We start from the raw sequence: 20,060 nt of genomic DNA, 5'->3' as shown, positions 1-20,060 counted from the left end.
AATTTGCCTTCAATATAAAAAACTAGTTATTAAAGTCATTAATACATATCCAACTTGTTGGTGCATATGTCTGTCGACTTCGTCTTGTATCGACTGTTATTTTAGAATAGATAGATCCGGGCACAATATACGAGAAAACAGGTTTTGTAGGTTATGAAGTGATTTCGCACGAAATGACATTTAGGGTATTTCGTACGAAATATCATTTGTCTATTTCGCACGAAATGACACCTGGTCATTTCGCACGAAACACCCACACCTATTAATACCTGATGTGTCTTGTCATTTGTAACTTTCCGGTTTCAGTGCCGAACTGCTGCCGAAGTGTCGACTCGCTGTAAAACGTTGTTAAATCAATCAAAAGACAGATTAAAGTGAATTGCAAGCTGAATTATCTCAATACGTCTGTTTTTGCATTTCGTATCGAGCAAAAACTCTTCTGATCGACTTGTTTGGTCATGAAAACGATCCTACACAATTAAAAAGTTGCCAAAGATTAGAAATCATAAAAGATTTGTCTTCACCAAGTGATGTAAGAGTTTAGCCAAGCATGGCCTTTGTTTGACAAAGACTCTTACTATCAATCTCGGATCCCGAGACTACACACACACTCTAAAAGATGGAAAATGGATGATGGTGGTGGATGATGGTGTTATAGTGGTGGTGGAATGGTGGCAAGTGAGAGAGAACTGGTTTGCCAGGGGATGGTTTGGAATGTAACCAAGAACATCTATTTATAGCTGAAATCAGAAGCTCCACCACGGCCCGTGCCCGCCTGGCATGGCCCTGTGGCCATCTCTCTCTCTTCCTCATTAACTGCTTGTCAGGTTTTGTTCTAACACGGCCCGTGCGTCAATGGCACTGCCCATGGCCAATGTACTTGCTGTACTATCGTAGATTCTGAAAATCTTTGAGTTGACCACGCCTCGTGTTGGCTTAGCACGGCCCCGTGTTGGCTGCCAGTCTTGTCCTTTGCTGTTGTCTTTTCTTCTGCACGGACACGACCCGTGTTTGATGGACACGGCTGTAACAACTCGTATTTCAAACTTTTCGTTGTACGTTGATGTAACATGCTTGAACGTTATGTGATTATATGGCACGTTGATGCTAATGGAATGTTATGTTTATTATGTTATGTGGTTATGTGTAATGTATGTATATATGTAATGCGGTCGCACAACACAAACCCAAACTCACAACTTGAGTCGGATCACACGACACCTTTGGGCCGCACATTATGTTTCTATCCACTTACTCCTCTCGGCCCACTGTACTTGAAATCGAGACCAAGGGGCAGTCCATGCAAGGGTTCGGCCCACTTCCCTATTTAAACCAACACATAACCCTTATGAGGTTTTGTTTCCTCATTATTTGCAAAACACTCAAACACACCAAACCCTAAATCTCTCCCCCTCTCTCTCCAACTCGACGGCAACATCACCTCTCCTCTCGAAGCTTTCTTGTTCGGATCAACCTTTGTTCTACCTTCTAACCGGTTAGTGTTATATCATTGTTTGATTTTTTATATATGATCGATGCTTGTTGTACGATTGGCAAGATGTTATTTGATGTTTGATGTTTAAAGTATTATGTTGGTGAAATTCTTGATAAACAACCTGTTAGATCATTATAGGGATTGTATGTTTGATAAATGCTTTGATGGTTGATCTAGAAAATTAAGAACCGAATGGATGTAATCGGTTGTATGTATGTGTATTTGAACCAATGGTATGATCAAGCATGAAGTATTGTTTGATGAATTGAAATCAATAATCTGAAATTTAATAATAAGTGGTTGTTATGGAAAAAATGATTTTATTAGGGTTCATAGGAATTAATGGATAAAAACCTTGTTTTGATAGAATAATGGATTGGTTAGAAACTGTTGATTGTGTTGATCGATTGATTTCAAATATGGAAACTATTAGAATAGATTGCATGATTTTAGGAAACATAAAACTAATCGCACAAGGCCAGTCGCCCAAGCCAGTAGCACAAGCTAGGATAGGTTAGGGTGCAACAGTTAAAGCACAACGTATAACCCCTTTAAGCTCAGTTGCACAACATCTTGTGGATCGCACAAGGTTGTGTTGATCGCACAAGATGTTGGGCCACACAAATGTTTAAGCTATGTTATGTTATTGGGCCGTACAACCCAAACCCCAATCGCACAAGTTATCAGTAGTCGCACAAGATTATATGGACCGCACAAGTTTAGTGTTCGTTTAATTATTTGGGCCGCACAAGTTGTTGGGCTTAGGAGGTAATGGGCCGGGTTTAGACTTGATCGCACAACCGATTGTGAATCGCACAAGTTGTGCTGATCGCACAACAGGTTGGCCAATTATCTTTTGGGCTTTATCTTTTGGATCGCACAAGAGGATTGGGCTTGCACCACCATAATAGTCCAATCATCTGAGTCGCACAAGTTTAGGCCTTATATGTACTTGACTGCTACTGTTAACATGATCTACATGTTTGCCATGATCATTATGTGTTCGTAACTTGTTAGCTTATGTGTAAACTTACGTGCACTACTTGAACCTAGACCTGACTTGTATGGTAACCATGTTAGGACGTGGTTGACCACTAGCATCTCGATTGACCTTTTGAGTATCTGCCGAGCTAACCTAAGGTTAGTTTACACTTTCTACAAGGTATGGGATTCCCGGTGGTTGGGAATGGGTAATCGATTGAAAGGAAACCTGCGTATTCTCCTTGGTTAGAATACGTACCTCCACCCTCTTAATTGAAGGGTGACAACATTGGAACCTGCGTGATCACCTTATATGGGACACGTACCTCCACCCTCTTAACTGAAGGGTGACAACATTGTTACTAGACCAAAAACTCTATCATAAGTCCCTCATTTTTATATCGACTTAATCGTCGGGCCAATGGCGAACGGGTCATTAGTTAAATAGTGCTATTAGGTTTGACAAGCCTCACACTGTGCCGTAGAGGACGGGAGTGGACTAATGGATCTGGGCACGTCAATGATGATAGACATTGACTTAGGGCACCCAACTTTCTTAGTCAGTAGTCGATATGGTAACGGGTCTAGTGGGATATTCATGGGGTAGCCCCCACGGCTTGGAGCCAGAGTAAAAGGAAAGGATTAATCATGTTTTTAAACTATAGGGTAACCCCCACGACAAATAAGCCAGCTAAAAGAAATCTATGTTTTCGAAACAACTTAAAACGAACACCCAACTGTGAACTCGCTCAACTTTTGTTGTTGATTCATTACTATATGCCTTGCAGGTCGTTAGGTGCTTAGATGGAACTTGCACGGGAGGTCGAGGTTGTTGTGGGACATGGACTGTTGAGTTCGATGTTAAACATTTGAACTTTTAAACTTATGTTTTGGTTTTAAACTTTATGCTTCCACTGATAACTTGAACTTAGTAAATTTGTTTTGGACACCAATTATATTGTTGTTTGGTTTTATATTTACTTTAATACATTGTTCAATATGATTGGTGGCTTGATCCTGGTCAGTCACGCTCCCTGCGGTGATACTCCGCTTGTGGATTTTGGGGGTGTGACAGATTGGTATCAGAGCCATTGGTTATAGTGAACTTGGTTTTAAAAAGGGAAAAGCTTTTTGACAAAACCAGACTATAATCTGTACAGTGCTCAACAAATCCACAACGACGCTTCGCTCCACGTGCAAGACTCAACACTATAGGTAATATGGTTTGTGTTTGTATTGCCTACCTGTTAGCTTAAATAGTGCATTGATCATGGTATGCTTAGTTAGTGTAAAAAATATTGCTTGAAACCCTGTGTGCTTACTCTCTTCCGTCATCTCATTTCTTCCACACATCTACGTCACTATTCTTACTTGAGTTTCTTTCGATGTGAAGATCATGAGTGGAGGCCTGAACTTGACTCAAGCCCAGCTGAAGGCTCTAATCAACGAACGAGTTGCTGAGGCACTCGCAGCAGCTCAAGCAGGAGATATAACTTGCCATTTCGACCTATCCTAGGATGTTTAGATCCTACTCTCATGAACCTACTCTCGTGCTTAACCTTATCCTTTCTTCTCGCGCAACAGGTCAAAATGCTCAGCCTCGAGTGTGTACGTTCAAGACCTTCATGGACTGTCAACCAAGTACCTTTAACGGCACAGAAGGAGCTGTAGGTCTCCTCCATTGGTTCGAGAAGATCGAATCTGTCTTTGAGATGTGTGAGTGCCCTATGGCGAGCAGGGTGAAGTTTGCTACGGGAACTCTTGAAGGTGGTACGTTAACTTAGTGGAACGCACAGGTTCAAATGCTAGGGTTGGCAGCTGCTAATGCCACCCCATGGAATGACTTTAAAGATCTGATCAAAGAGGAGTATTGTCATCGTGGTGACATTCACAAGCCGGAAGTGGAATTTTACAATTTGAAGATGACGGGGTCTGAGATTGAAGCGTATACAAAGAGATCGAATGAACTAGCTGCTTTGTGTCCTACCATGGTAGATTCTCCCTACAAGCGTATCGAGCTCTATATCAAAGGTTTAGTGCCAGAAATCTAGAGCATGGTTACTTCAGCTAATCTCCCTACCATTCAGCGAGTTATACGACTATCCCACCGTCTCACTGATCAGGCAGTTGAGCAGAACAGACTGCCATAGCGTATTAGTGATACCATTACTTCTGATGCTCCTAGCGACAACAAACGTAAATGGGATGGAAATTCAAGAAAGGGTTCAACTTCTGTTCAGTCTCAGTCTCAGCAGCGAAGGACTGACGACTACAAGAGCCCTAGTCAACAGCCTTCTGGTAATCAAGGTCAGGGTGGGTACAGGGGAAGCCACCCTAAGTGCAGTCGATGTAACTTGCACCACAGCGGGCCATGTAGCAAAGGCAACTGTCAGAGATGTAACAAACCAGGTCATGCAGCCAAAGATTATAGGAGTCCTTATCCTGCTAATCAGAGACGCCAGCAGCAACAGACTCCCCAGAACCAGCGCCAGCAATAGCAACAACAGCAGGGTAACAACAAAGGATGTTTCCAGTGTGGTGCTGAGGGCCACTTTAAAAGAGACTGCCCCCAGCTGAACCAGAACTAGAACAACAACAACAATAACCAGGGGAATGGAAACAACATGGATAACAATGATGGCAATGGTGCCAGGGGACGTGCTTTTGTGATTGGTCAGGGTGATGCGAGGAACGATCCCAACATTGTGACGGGTAAGTTCCTACTGGATGATTTCTTTGTTTCTGTTTTATTCGATTCGGGTGCCGATACTAGTTACGTATCCTTAAAAGTTAGTCAGATGCTTAAGCGTACCCCAATTCCCTTAAACACCAAGCATGTTGTAGAACTAGCCAACGGTAAAAGCCTTGAGGCCACACACATAGTTAAGGGGTGTAACCTCGCTTTAGCTGGTCAGATCTTCTCTATCGACCTTATTCCCATCGTTCTTGGTATCTTCGACGTCGTCATTGGGATGGATTAGTTATCCCAACATCGAGCAGAGATCCTTTGCAAGGAGAAAATCGTCCGCATTCCTCGTTCCGGTGAGGAACCTCTCGTAATTTGTGGCGACAAGGGTGGTGCTGTTGTTAGCATCATCTCTTTCCTTAAGGCCCAGAAGTGTTTGCGAAAGGGTCACACTGCTATTCTAGCTCTTGTTACGGACACCTCAACGAAAGAAAAAAAGATAGAAGATATCCCGATTGTACGCGACTTTCCTGAGGTATTCCCTGAGGAATTACCTGGTCTTCCGCCCCATCGGCAGGTCGAGTTTCAAATCAAGCTAGCTCCTGGAGCAGCGCCTATAGCTCGTGCATCTTATCGCTTAGCTCCATCAGAACTAGAAGAACTGTCTGCTCAGCTACAAGAACTCTTGGACAAGGGTTTCATTCATCCTAGCTCTTCGCCCTGGGGAGCTCCAGTCTTGTTTGTGAAGAAGAAAGACGTTACCTATCGAATGTGCATTGACTATCGTGAACTCAACAAGGTGACCGTGAAGAATCGTTATCCTCTCCCGCGTATTGATGAGTTGTTCAACCAGTTGCAAGGGTCGAGCTTTTACTCTAAGATTGATCTGAGATCGGGCTATCATCAGCTGAGAGTCCGAGATGAGGACATCTCTAAGACAGCATTCTAGACTCGTTATGGACACTACGAGTTCCTAGTTATGTCTTTCGGGTTGACCAACGCACCTGCGATCTTCATGGATCTTATGAACCGAATTTGCAATCCTTACTTGGATAAGTTTGTTATTGTTTTCATCGACGACATCCTGATCTATTCCAAGAGCCAAGAGGAACACGAGCATCATCTGAGACTCATCCTGGAACTTCTTCGAACAGAACAGCTTTATGCTAAGTTTTCGAAATGCGACTTTTGGCTTCGTGAAGTCCATTTCCTAGGCCACGTGGTTAATGAGGATGGGATTCATGTTGATCCATCCAAGGTTGACTCAATCAGGAATTGGCCTACACCTCGAACTCCAACTGAAATCCGTCAATTCTTGGGTTTGGCTGGTTACTACAGAAGGTTTATAAAGGATTTCTCAAAGATTGCGCAGCCTCTTACTGTTCTTACTCAGAAGGGTGTCACCTACCGTTGGGGTTATGCTCAGGAATCCGTATTTCAGCAGCTGAAGCTGAAGCTTCGTAGCGCACCTATTCTCTCGTTACCTGAAGGCACAAACGATTTTGTGGTTTACTGTGACGCGTCAATCCAAGGACTTGGTTGTGTGTTGACGCAACGTGAGAAAGTCATTACTTACGCATCGCGCCAACTTAAAGTTCACGAAAAGAACTACACTACTCACGACTTGGAGTTGGGAGTAGTGGTGTTTGCTCTTAATATATGGAGACATTACTTGTATGGTACCAAGTGCACCATTTACACCGATCACAAGAGTCTCCAGCATATCTTCAATCAGAAGGAGTTGAACATGCGACAGCGTCGATGGGTCGAACTTCTTGACGACTACGAATGCGCAATCAAGTATCATCCAGGCAAAGCCAATGTTGTGGCTGACGCCCTGAGTCGAAAGGAAACTAAACCTAAGCATGTACGTGCGTTACAGCTTACTATTCACTCTAGTCTTCCTGCCCAAATTCGTGATGCTCAGGTCGAAGCATTGAAATAAGAGAACATCAAGGCTGAGTCCCTGCGAGGATTGGAGAAACGGTTGGAACTAAAGGAGGACGGTGCTTACTACTTAGCGACGCGCATCTGGGTTCCATTTTATGGTAATCTACGTGAGCTTGTGATGGATGAAGCACACAAGTCTCGTTACTCAGTACATCCTGGTTCTGATAAGATGTACCACGATCTCAAAGCTACGTACTGGTGGCCCCACATGAAAGCTAACATAGCGACCTATGTTAGTAAATGTTCGACTTGTGCAAGAGTCAAAGTAGAATACCAGAAGCCATCAAGTCTACTTCAGCAACCAGAGATCACGACATGGAAATGGGAGCAAATTTCCATGGACTTCGTTACTGGCTTACCTAGATCTCAGCGAGGAAACGATACCATTTGGGTGATAGTGGATCGACTAACCAAGTCTGCACACTTCCTGGATATCAAGGAAACGGATAAGTTCTCTACTTTAGCAGACATCTACCTGAAGGAAGTAGTCTCGAGGCATGGGGTGCCAACTTCCATCACTTCTGATCGTGATCCGCGTTTTACCTTTGATTTGTGGCAAGCGATGCACAAATCCTTTGGCTCGCGTCTAGATATGAGCACGGCATATCATCCACAAACGGATGGGCAGACTGAACGCACCATACAAACTCTTGAGGACATGCTTCGAGCATGTGTTATCGACTTTGGTAACGGCTGGGAAAGACATCTACCTTTGGTGGAGTTTTCGTATAATAATAGTTACCACACTAGCATCCAGGCTGCTTCGTTTGAGGCGTTGTATGGACGGAAATGCCGATCACCCTTATGCTGGGCAGAAGTTGGTGACAGCCAAATCACTGGCCCAGAACTCGTCGTCGACATGACGGAAAAGATTGCCCAAATACGACAACGAATGGCGGCAGCTCGTGACCGTCAGAAAAGCTATGCTGATAAGCGCAGGAAACCACTCGAGTTCCAGGTTGGGGATCGAGTGCTACTTAAAGTTTCTCCTTGGAAAGGTGTGATTCGCTTTGGCAAGCGAGGCAAGCTGAATCCACGCTATGTTGGACCTTTCGAAATCACTGAGAAAATTGGCAAGGTGGCCCTACAGATTGAATCTACCTGAGGAGCTCAATGGAGTTCACAACGTATTCCACGTGTCAAATCTGAAGAAGTGTCTGTCAGATGAGACCCTCATAGTTCCTCTTAAGGAACTCACTATCGACGATCAGTTGCGATTCGTCGAGGAACCAGTAGAGATCTTGGACCGGGAGGTCAAGATTCTCAAACGCAGTAGGATACCCATTGTTCGAGTTTGTTGGAACTCCCGTCGTGGCCCAGAGTTCACCTGGGAATGAGAGGACCAAATGAAACACAAATATCCCCAATTGTTTGAGAAAAGTGAGACCACTGCTGAGGCCGAAGCTACTGCGGAATTTCGGGACGAAATTCCAAACCAACGGGGGAAGGATGTGACACCCCAGGAAAACCAGGAAACCACGCAACCTAACTAGCTTCCTTAGTGACTACGTGCTAAATTTCAGGACGAAATTTCTTTCAACTTGGGGATGATGTAACAACTTGTATTTCAAACTTTTCGTTGTACGTTGATGTAACATGCTTGAACGTTATGTGATTATATGACACGTTGATGCTAATGGAATGTTATGTTTATTATGTTATGTGGTTATGTGTAAGGTATGTATATATGTAATGTGGTCGCACAACACAAACCCAACTGAACAACTTGAGCCGGATCACACGATACCTTTGGGCCGCACATTATGTTTCTATCCACTTACTCCTCTCGGCCCACTGTACTTGAAATCGAGACCAAGGGGCAATCCATGCAAGGGTTTGGCCCACTTCCCTATTTAAACCAACACATAACCCTTATGAGGTTTTGTTTCCTCATTATTTGCAAAACACTCAAACACACCAAACCCTAAATCTCTCTCCCTCTCTCTCTAACTCGACGGCAACATCACCTCTCCTCTCGAAGCTTTCTTGTTCGGATCAACCTTTGTTCTACCTTCTAACCGGTTAGTGTTATATCATTGTTTGATTTTTTTATATATGCTCGATGCTTGTTGTACGATTGGCAAGATGCTATTTGATGTTTGATGTTTAAAGTATTATGTTGTTGAAATTCTTGATAAACAACCTGTTAGATCATTATAGGGATTGTATGTTTGATAAATGCTTTGATGACTGATCTAGAAAATTAAAAACCGAATGGATGTAATCAGCTGTATGTATGTGTATTCGGACCAATGGTATGATCAAGCATGAAGTATTGTTTGATGAATTGACACCAATAATCTGAAATTTAATAATAAGTGGTTGTTATGGAACAAATAATTTTATTAGGGTTCATAGGAATTAATGGATAAAAACCTTGTTTTGATCGAATAATGGATGGGTTAGAAACTATTGATTGTGTCGATCGATTGATTTCAAATATGGAAACTGTTAGAATAGATTGCATGATTTTAGGAAACATAAAACTAATCGCACAAGGCCAGTCGCACAAGCTAGGATAGGTTAGGGTACAACAGTTATAGCACAACGTATAACCCCTTTAAGCTCAGTCGCACAACATCTTGTGGATCGCACAAGGTTGTGCTGATCGCACAAGATGTTGGGCCACACAAATGTTTAAGCTATGTTAGGTTATTGGGCCGTACAGCCCAAACCCCAATCGCACAAGTTATCAGTAGTCGCACAAGATTATATGGACTGCACAAGTTAAGTGTTTGTTTAATTATTTGGGCCGCACAAGCTGATGGGCTTAGGATGTAATGGGCTGGGTTTGGACTTGATCGCACAACCTATTGTGAATCGCACAAGTTGTGCTGATCGCACAACAGGTTGGGCCGATTATCTTTTGGGCTTTATCTTTTGGATCGCACAAGAGGATTAGGCTTGCAACACCATAACAGCCCAATCATCTGAGTCGCACAAGTTTGGGCCTTATATGTACTTGACTGCTACTGTTAACATGATCTACGTGTTTGCCATGATCATTATGTGTTCGTAACTTGTTAGCTTATGTGTAAACTTACGTGCACTACTTGAACCTAGACCTGACTTGTATGGTAACCATGTTAGGACGTGGTTGACCACTAGCAGCTCGATTGACCTTTCTGTGTATCTGCCGAGCTAACCTAAGGTGAGTTCACGCTTTCTACAAGGCATGGGATTCCTGGTGATTGGGAATGGGTAATCGATTGAAAGGAAACCTGCGTATTCTCCTTGGTTAGAATACGTACCTCCACCTTCTTAATTGAATAGTGACAACATTGAAACCTGCGTGATCACCTTATATGGGACACGTACCTCCACACTCTTAACTGAAGGGTGACAACATTGTTACTAGACCAAAAACTCTATCATAAGTCCCTCATTTTTATATCGACTTAATCGCCGGGCCAATGGCGAACGGGTCATTAGTTAAATAGCGCTATTAGGTTTGACAAGCCTCACACCGTGCCGCAGAGGACGGGAGTGGACTAATGGATCTGGGCACGTCAATGATGATAGACATTGACTTAGGGCACCCAACTTTCTAAGTCAATAGTCGATATGGTTACGGGTCTAGTAGGATATTCATGGGGTAGCCCCCACGGCTTGGAGCCAGAGTAAAAGGAAAGGATTAATCATGTTTTTAAACTATGGGGTAACCCCCACGGCAAGTAAGCCAGCTAAAAGAAATCTATGTTTTCGAAACAACTTAAAACGAACACCCAACTGTGAACTCGCTCAACTTTGTTGTTGATTCGTTACTATATGCCTTGCAGGTCGTTAGGTGCTTAGATGGAGCTTGCACGGGAGGTCGAGGTTGTTGTGGGACATGGACTGTTGAGTTCCATGTTAAACATTTGAACTTTTAAACTTATGTTTTGGTTTTAAACTTTATGCTTCCGCTAATAACTTGAACTTAGTAAATTTGTATTGGACACCAATTATATTGTTGGTTGGTTTTATATTTACTTTAATACATTGTTCAATATGATTGGTGGCTTGATCTTGGTCAGTCACACTCCCTGCAGTGATACTCCGCTTGTGGATTTTGGGGGTGTGACAACGGCCCCGTGTCAAGTCTTCTGATCTTGCTATTCTTGTGGTTTGGATGTGGATTGGGGCTTGGCGAGTTGCGTCAATTTCTTCTTCTTTATATTTATGTTAGTTTTTATTGTCTTTTTGATCCTTTTATACATTTAAGCTCTTTTGACCCTGTAAATTAAAAAGGAACAGAAAAACAAGCTTTTTCCGACATTAGTACTGAAAAAGGGTTGATTTTACGTCGTATTTGATATAATTTATATATTGTATTTTAAGCATATCAGTATAAACCAGATTTATAACTCCTGTGTATTATTCAAGTACATATGTGTAAACAGGTCCATATATACCAAACGTATACACCTGTGTATTATCCAATACATAATGTATATAGGTCGGTATATATCAGACTTATACACATGTGTATTATTATATCTTGTTTCGACTATGCATCTTTTCATCAAATAATGATCTAATACATATATGTATAGAGAATGAATTAAATATTTTTAATCGCGTTCTAGATGGAACAATATTTGATAATGTTTGTATTTTTTTTTAAATTATCAAATCTTAAGTTAGGTAATTTGTGAGAGAATAAAGTATAGTGAAGGTAATTAAATATTCTTTTAATTGAAAAGAGAAATTAGGAGGGAGAAAAAAATCAATTAATTAAATGAAGAAAGAAAAATACAATTATACTATTGTGTCTATTAAAATACATGTAAGTTATAAAAGATAATTACAATCTTGCCACTAAAGAAAAAATCTAGATCTACAAAATCAATCATTAGGATAAGTTCATTTTGTTCACAAATATACCATTGTTCACTCATGAACTATATATATATATATATATATATATATATATATATATATATATATATATATATATATATATATATATATATAATGCAAGTATCTATAGAAAACTCACTTTAATTTAGAAAACCCGGGAAACTCAAAGCTCCCGATGTTTTTTTTTTTTTTTTTGAAAAAATTTACACATGTTATATACATGTTTTTAAGGGTTTTTGGCAAAAAATAAATCAAAAAAGCGCCGAGTAGATATTTTTTAAAAAAATAAACAAGTTTTGGTGTAACACATGTTACAAATATGTCAGATGAATGTAACATGTGTTACACCAAAACTTGTTTATTTTTTTAAAAAATATCTACTCGGCGCTTTTTTGATTTTTTTTTTGCCCAAAACCCTTAAAAACATGTATATAACATGTATAAATTTTTTCAAAAAGAAAAAACATCGGGAGCTTTGAGTTTCTCGGGTTTTCTAAATTAAAGTGGGTTTTCTATACATCCTTCCCCTATATATATATATATATAGGGTACGGTTCATGCAAGAACCACCTTTATTGCGAGAACCGCGAGAACTAATGTGAACACAACCTAAAATAGCTAAAAAAACCTAACCCCCACCCCCCCCCCCACACCCCCCAAAAACCAAACCCCCCCCCCCCCCCCACACACACAAAAAAACTTAACCCCCCTCCCCCACCCCCCAAAAACCTAAACCCCCCCCCCCCAAGCTAAAATGCTAAAATCTAAACCCCCAAAAAACCTAAAAAAATATAAAAAAATCTAAAAAAATCAAAAAAAAAATCTAAATTTTTTTAATATTTTTTATGTTAAAATCGCTACTTTTAGTAGCCAAAAAACATTTTTTTTTAAATTTAAAAAATAATTTTTTTTTGCTACTAAAAGTAGCGATTTTTATATAAAATATATTAAAAAAAATTGTGTGTTTTTTAGCTATTTTAGGCATTTTTGGTTGTGTTCACATTGGTTCTCGCGGTTCTCGCAATAAAGGGTGGTTCCTTTTTTTTTTTAACGCCAAATTTGGACCACTGACGGACCACTGGAGTATCATCGTGCCACCAGAGGAACCACCCAATCATATCCATCTCCACTAGGCATAATGCCACACCAATTCAGGAGGAAACCCAATAAACATGGGAAAACCCCCTTGTGGGAATCGAACCCAGGACCTATTGGTCCCAAAGCCTTATCCCACCACCAAGATGCCACTAGGCTATAAAGCCATGGGCAATAAAGGGTGGTTCCTAACGGACTTTTGTCCTATATGTGTGTGTGTGTGTGTGTGTGTTAATAAAATAACTCGAGGCGTACATTAATAACGTTTGTTCAAGATCCAACTAGAGCCCATTTAATTATAAGCTGAGTAGGAGGGCGGGCAGGATGATGTTGAGGTGCCGCCTCAGCATGAAGAAAGGGATCATTAGCATCCACAGATAGCTTATCATGTGATTATTTTGTCACACGTTGGAAAAAGTAGCGTAATTGTAGTATATTTGGAGGATTGTTTATCGGCCGAATAGCCAAAAGTGTTGGTTGGTACTTTGGTTAGGAGATAACATCCCACGGTCGCCAGATGGACCAGATGCATGATGACATGGGGTGGCTGATGACTGGCATTGGTGAAATGCATAAGTATATGGGTATATCGGTTCCACCCCGTCCACCACCACGAGTTTATCCGGACCAAGGCCAGTTCTTTACTCAGCAGCCCGACCCGTCCATGCCATACTTTACTCAACCCATCCCGTCCATGCAGGTATGTTATCTTATTTTTATTTCGTTTATCTACGAGCAATTTAATGTTATGTAATGGGTATTTTGTTTAAATTCTTATAGGCATACGACTCGTCCTATATTTAGGCCGACCTTTCCATGCAACCTTTTCCTCAGTTTGGCCAGACCATGCCGCTTTTTCCTCTGTCCGACCTTTCCATGCAGGTATTTTATTTTGTTTTTATTTCATTTTCTACGGACAATTTTAATGTTATGTAATGAGTATTTTGTTTAAATTTTTTATAGGCTCCAGGCACATCCTATACGCGGCACAACCTGTCAACCTCTACTAGACGTGGCCCGAACTTTATGAAGGAGGAGCTTGCTGAGTCTGGTGAGGAGTCTGACGAGGATTGATGACGATAATGGTTTATGTTATTATTATATGCTGCAGTACTGTATATATGAACAATTGAATTTAATTTTAAGTATTTGTAATATTTATTTAATTCGGATAAGTATAGTTTGTTTGGATTGCTTAATTTTACTACGTCTTTTATAAATTTATAACAAAAAAAAAAAAAAAACCAACATCATTTTATAACAAAAAGCCAACTTAAATATTTAAAAAAAAATAAAGCTGAAAAAGATACTAAAAACAATATGCTGCTCTTGCAAAAAAATCCTCTAGAGAACGTATAACCCTATGTGATTCCTCTGATTTTTTGAAAAAAAAAAAAAAATTCTTTAGGGAGCGTATGACACTATATGATTCTCCTGGTCTCTTAATCATTAGCTGACCATCTTCTGAAAAGTTTGTACTTCAAGTACACATATAGGAAGTGTATTTCTTAATACGTTTGGACCCAAAGAAACCGTATTGCTCTATACGCTTTCTATATGGTTCAAAAGACATGCAAATAAAATAAAATGGGGATGTATGGTAAACAAGGCCTTCGTTTTTTGGTTGGATGTGCCAAGCATACACCTGTGGGTGACAAGATTGAACAGGAACATTCCGTGCTAGAAGATTTGAAACATTTCATCGTAAAAAATGTGTGATATGATATAAAAGCTAAAACTATTGTTTAAACAAGTTTATACTAGCTACACCTACACATTTTTTTTTATTTAAAGACCCTTTGCTCAGTAACTAATTAATAAAAAAGCTACCTAACGTCCAATTAAAAGCATTCTTTGGGCATGTGGGATCTACTAGATTAAGATGTGTCCATTAAGAACTATCTTAAGCATTGAGCATTTATTCTCTAAAGGCACCTTTAAGTCATGTGGCCCCTATGGCCATTATTATGTTCCACCTTTGCACATCAAGTAGAATACAAACTAATTTCCAATGATTCGCAGATCAATTGGTTTGGGAGAGGTGGGAAGGTTTACTCATTTATGTGGGGTTCCTATTCGGAAGGTCTCAGGGTCGAATCTTAGAATAATACCATGTTTCGTATTTTTGACATATTCAAAAATCACTTAGAATAATATCATATACCGCTGCTAGACCTAACTTTTCCAGACCTAAGCCGAACTTGCATGTAGGCGTGAGCATCACAAAAGATCCTACACACGATCATTACTAACAAAAAGACACGAAGACATAATATGATAACCGTATATTCCATACCTAGTAGAACGATAAAAAAAATAACAACCCTTACCGATAACTTATCTAGATAACCAACATCACATTCAATGGCTATAGATAAAAGACAATTACTCATATTTACGCATGTTTCGATCAACTAATTCATAGCAAATATCACATACTCTCCACTGATCCGTAGAGCAGAGTCTAACCCCGAAAAAATTCTTTTGCGTGAGGCTAGTGGTCTTGTTTTCTTGTAGGCCAGTGATGGATCTAGAAAATCCTTATAGGGATAACGTTTCAAAAAAAAGGTAACGAAATCAAAAAAACGTCAAAATTTTTAAAAATTTACACTACTATCGGAGCGTCAAGGGAGCTACCCCTATTAACAAGCTAGCTCCGCCCCTGTTGTAGGCATACATTGTCCCATGATGGCCCTTCGCAGCTCCTAACAAACGTTGCTTCAACGATACAATTACAAATTTGTAGGGCCGGCCCTGAGAATTCGTGTACCCTGTTTGAGCTCCAAAAACGTGCCCTTATGCCTTAACGAAATTGGGTATTGGGCTCAATAAAGGTCTAAACCTAATGTCAATTGGCTAATAACTAATCTAAAGAATAAGAATAGTTTTGTAAGTGGGCCTATGTTGGTGTTTGTATGGGTATACCCTATTAAAAATGAAGAGTTAATTACACAAATGGGTCCTGTGGTTTGTACATAATTTCGCCTTTGGGTACTAACTTCTTTTTTTAACAGGTTTAGGTTCTATGGTTTCAATTTTGTAACACCTTTGGGTACTAACACCAAAATTAGTTAATTAATGACTAAAATACCCTTGCATTTTTTTAAGTTTATCAATGTAACACATTTAGGGACTAACACCTAATTTTATTTAAGTTTAAATCAATTTTACAAAATCTATTTATTTTTTATTTTCATTATTTTCTTATATCTCTTTATTAACATAAACTCTATTTATTTTTTTTATTTTCATATTTTTATTAAATTTCTTATTTAACATAAAATCTACTTGTTACACCAGTAGTTTTTTAAATAGATTTTTTAAATAAAATCTACTAGCTATATAGTTTTATGTAAATTAAATTTCCGTTTTCAATTTTGGATTGAAATGATTGATAATAATAAATATCTTTCATGTAAAAAAATTTAAGCCTTTTTTAACTCGTTTTTTTGTTCATTTACATTTTACTATTTTAGAAAGATATTTAATTTACATAAAACTATATAGCTAGGTATTTTAGATAAAACTATATAGCTAGGTATTTTAGATAAAACTAAAAAAATTTAAGCCTTTTTTAACTCGTTTTTTTTTTTTTTTGTAAAATAGATTTTTAATTTATATAAAACTGTGTAGGTAGTAGATTTTACTAGTGCAACTAGTAGATTTTATGTGAATAAATATCTTTCTAAAATAGTAAAATGTAAATGAACAAAAAACGAGTTAAAATGGCTTAATTTTTTAAAAAAAAATCTATTTAAAAAATACTGGTGTAACAAGTAGATTTTATGTTAAATAAGAAATTTAAAAAAAAAATATGAAAATAAAAAATAAATAGACTTTATGTTAATTAAGAGATATAATAAAAAGATGAAAATAAAAAAAATAAATAGATTTTGTAAAATTGATTTAAACTTAAATAAAATTAGGTGTTAGTACCCAAATGTGTTACATTGATAAACTTAAAAAAAATGCAAGGGTATTTTAGTTATTAATTAACTAATTTTGGTGTTAGTACCCAAAGGTGTTACAAAATTGAAACCATAGAACCTAAATCTGTTAAAATAAAAAGTTAGTACTCAAAGGCGAAATTAGGTATAAACCACAGGACCCATTTGTGTAATTAACTTAAAAAAGAAATTTTTACGCATGCATATCGGTTTTTTTCTAAAAATGGCGTGCCCTCCGAAATATCGGGTCCTGACCGGTGGTCCTCCCCGCCCACCTAGGGCCGGCCCTGCAAATTTGTAACGATATATACTAAAAATGTATCTATGGTCTCATTAAATCAAGATTTGTAATGCATAGAATAGAACTCCCAAATCATTTCATAAATATATTCAGAGTATTGATAATTTTAAATTAATTACAGAACGTCCTTTAATCAGTTTATTATAACATGCAATCGTCATAAAGCGTAAAGGAGTAAAGGACAAATCAGTATTTTAATCGTACTATTTATCGAGTGTTCTAAGAAGCATCCTCTCCCATTTGGATATATATTTAACTCGAAAGACCAAAAGACCAAACGTGCACATTGTATCTATCTGACCTTTGACAGTTTGACTTCAAACTTGTCATATTTTTATTTTTTATTTTTCTAATCTAAAATTACGTAAATGCCACTGGCTATTTGGTCGTTGAAATCTGGTCTGACGGCTGAATGACATTATTTTATCAACGGCCGTTTATGTACAATGACCGATATACCCCTGCACATTAGCAGATACATTTAACGTAGTACAAACATCGAAGGGTATTTATGTAATTGAATAAATCCAACTTGATATGATCCAACGTGGAGTTGTTATTGCCGCCTGTCAACCATTCGGAGCATATATGATCACTTTCACAAGAATTTAGGATAACGACATTGAAATTTCTTTAGGGTATCTTAATATTTTATTGAATAGTTGATTAATTTAGTTCATTGTACGATCTTTTTAACAATTTCTTTAGGGGGGATGGGATGTTCTCATGTTCTGTTCGTGTGCATGCATCTCTTATCAGTCTAAGAGTGGTTTGTTTATCTCTTAATGTGAATCTTAGTGGTTCAAACTTCTTACTGGTTCAGCACTTAATGGTTCAGATTGTTTGTTTCGTGAGTAGATGTTTGAATGGTTCAAACATTTGCCTCTGAATGGTTAAGTATTATACTGAGTCTAAATGATTAAAACCGTTAATCTGAATTAGTCAGATATTTGCCTCTGAACGATTAAGCATTACATTGGCTCTTAATGGTTCAGACCTCTTACTGGTTCAACATTTAAACACTTACCCATTCATAAAGTGTCAAACAACTCCTAAAACATATAGTTCTAGTAACATATTATTAAGCTATGGATCCGAGATCTTTATAATGTAACAAGACTTATCATCAACCATAAGCTCAAAGGGTATATAAACCGTATATACATACACAGACGGCGTACACAGGCGGCATATACACGTATAACATCCAAACTTGGTTACAAAATGTGCATGTTTCAAATCTTTTCATTATAACAAGTTTATTATAAACTCCATTTGCTAGCTACTTTTCTAGGCATTATGAGTAGTTGTATTAATCAAAGTCAACCAAAATTCTAGCATAAATCTTTCATCCATCACTATCTAGTTGTTAAGGATATACATAATGTGCGTATCAATATACTAAATATTTTAACATTTTATCGAGTTAGTTAAGCCTAACTTGATTACTTATTCAACTTTGCATACATCACACATGGTTACAATATCTTCATTGTGAGTAATGTTTTTCTCTTTGTGCATCTCCACACTCATGGTGTGAATGTGCGATAATGCTGATGCTAGTTACCTGCCTATATGCAAATACAATGGTTCATCATCTTACAAAACACATTGAGATTGAGTTCCACCTCGTATGAATAAATAAATTATACAAACGATTAACTTTGGACTTCATAGTTAATTCTACTTGGTTTTGTATTTATGCATTCCAAGTTTCAGGTCACCGTTCTCGCTTTTAGCGGCATATCAAACCAGAATTACGAGACAAACCTGTCTAACCATAATGTATAGTACGTGGGTCATGAGACCCATTCATGAGGTTTTGCATATACACTAAGCATTTTCTTTCTATATGATACTTGTACAACTTTTATAAGGAAATATAGAATGATACCAAGCTCAAAACGAGCCAATACCACGCACCCATCCACACTCGGTATCCACCGCTGAGTCGTTTCTTGTATTTTTTACAATTAACAAAACCTCATATCTCATACAGATTTCACACAATCTTGCACTATTTCTAACTTTAGAAGTTCTAATCAGGTTAGTCAAATGCGAGTTTTTAAGTTTTAGTAGCTAGGTAATTAGTATCCATTTGGGTTTGGCTATTTAGTTTGTCTATATTTTGTCCTGGAGACATGATGTGGTGGTAAGGTGTTTCTCTTGAGAGGAGTGAAGTTCAAATATGCAAAATGCATTTATTAGAGTATCTAAGAGTATGTTAATTTGTTATTAATAAAAGTTTGTATATATTTTGTTTTTTATAAATTTTAATTTACGTGAAGCTTTTTTGTTTGATCTAATTCTCTAGGTTCGAGTACAATATATTGTCACCACATCATTAAATCTTTCTATTAAAAGCATATTTTTCCTAGCATAATTAAAATTAAAAGAGAGGCTCCTATACAAGAGAGCCCTCTTGAACGAAGAATAGGCGAGAAGATCAACCATTCATCTACTAAGATCAATGGCTCAAAACTAAGCGTTGGTATTTTCGTAAATCTTAGGGTCAAAAAATTAAATAAACAAATAGAGAAAGGGTATTCTAGTCATTTCTCCCTTGAACTCCTTCCCCCCTTGATTTTCAAACGGCTATAAATTTTTCATACGTTCATATTTTTTTTTTAAATTACACCGTATTAACAAACATTTCGTTCTCCTTAATTCGAGCAACCTATTGCTATATCTTTCTTAAAAAATTACATGATTTTGAATACCCATTACGTGATTACGTAACAATAGTTGACTATGTATTATTAC

This window comes from Helianthus annuus, chromosome 17 (genome assembly GCF_002127325.2).
Source record: "Helianthus annuus cultivar XRQ/B chromosome 17, HanXRQr2.0-SUNRISE, whole genome shotgun sequence".
In the NCBI taxonomy this organism is placed as follows: Eukaryota; Viridiplantae; Streptophyta; class Magnoliopsida; order Asterales; family Asteraceae; genus Helianthus; species Helianthus annuus.
Note: the sequence above shows the minus strand (reverse complement) of the source record.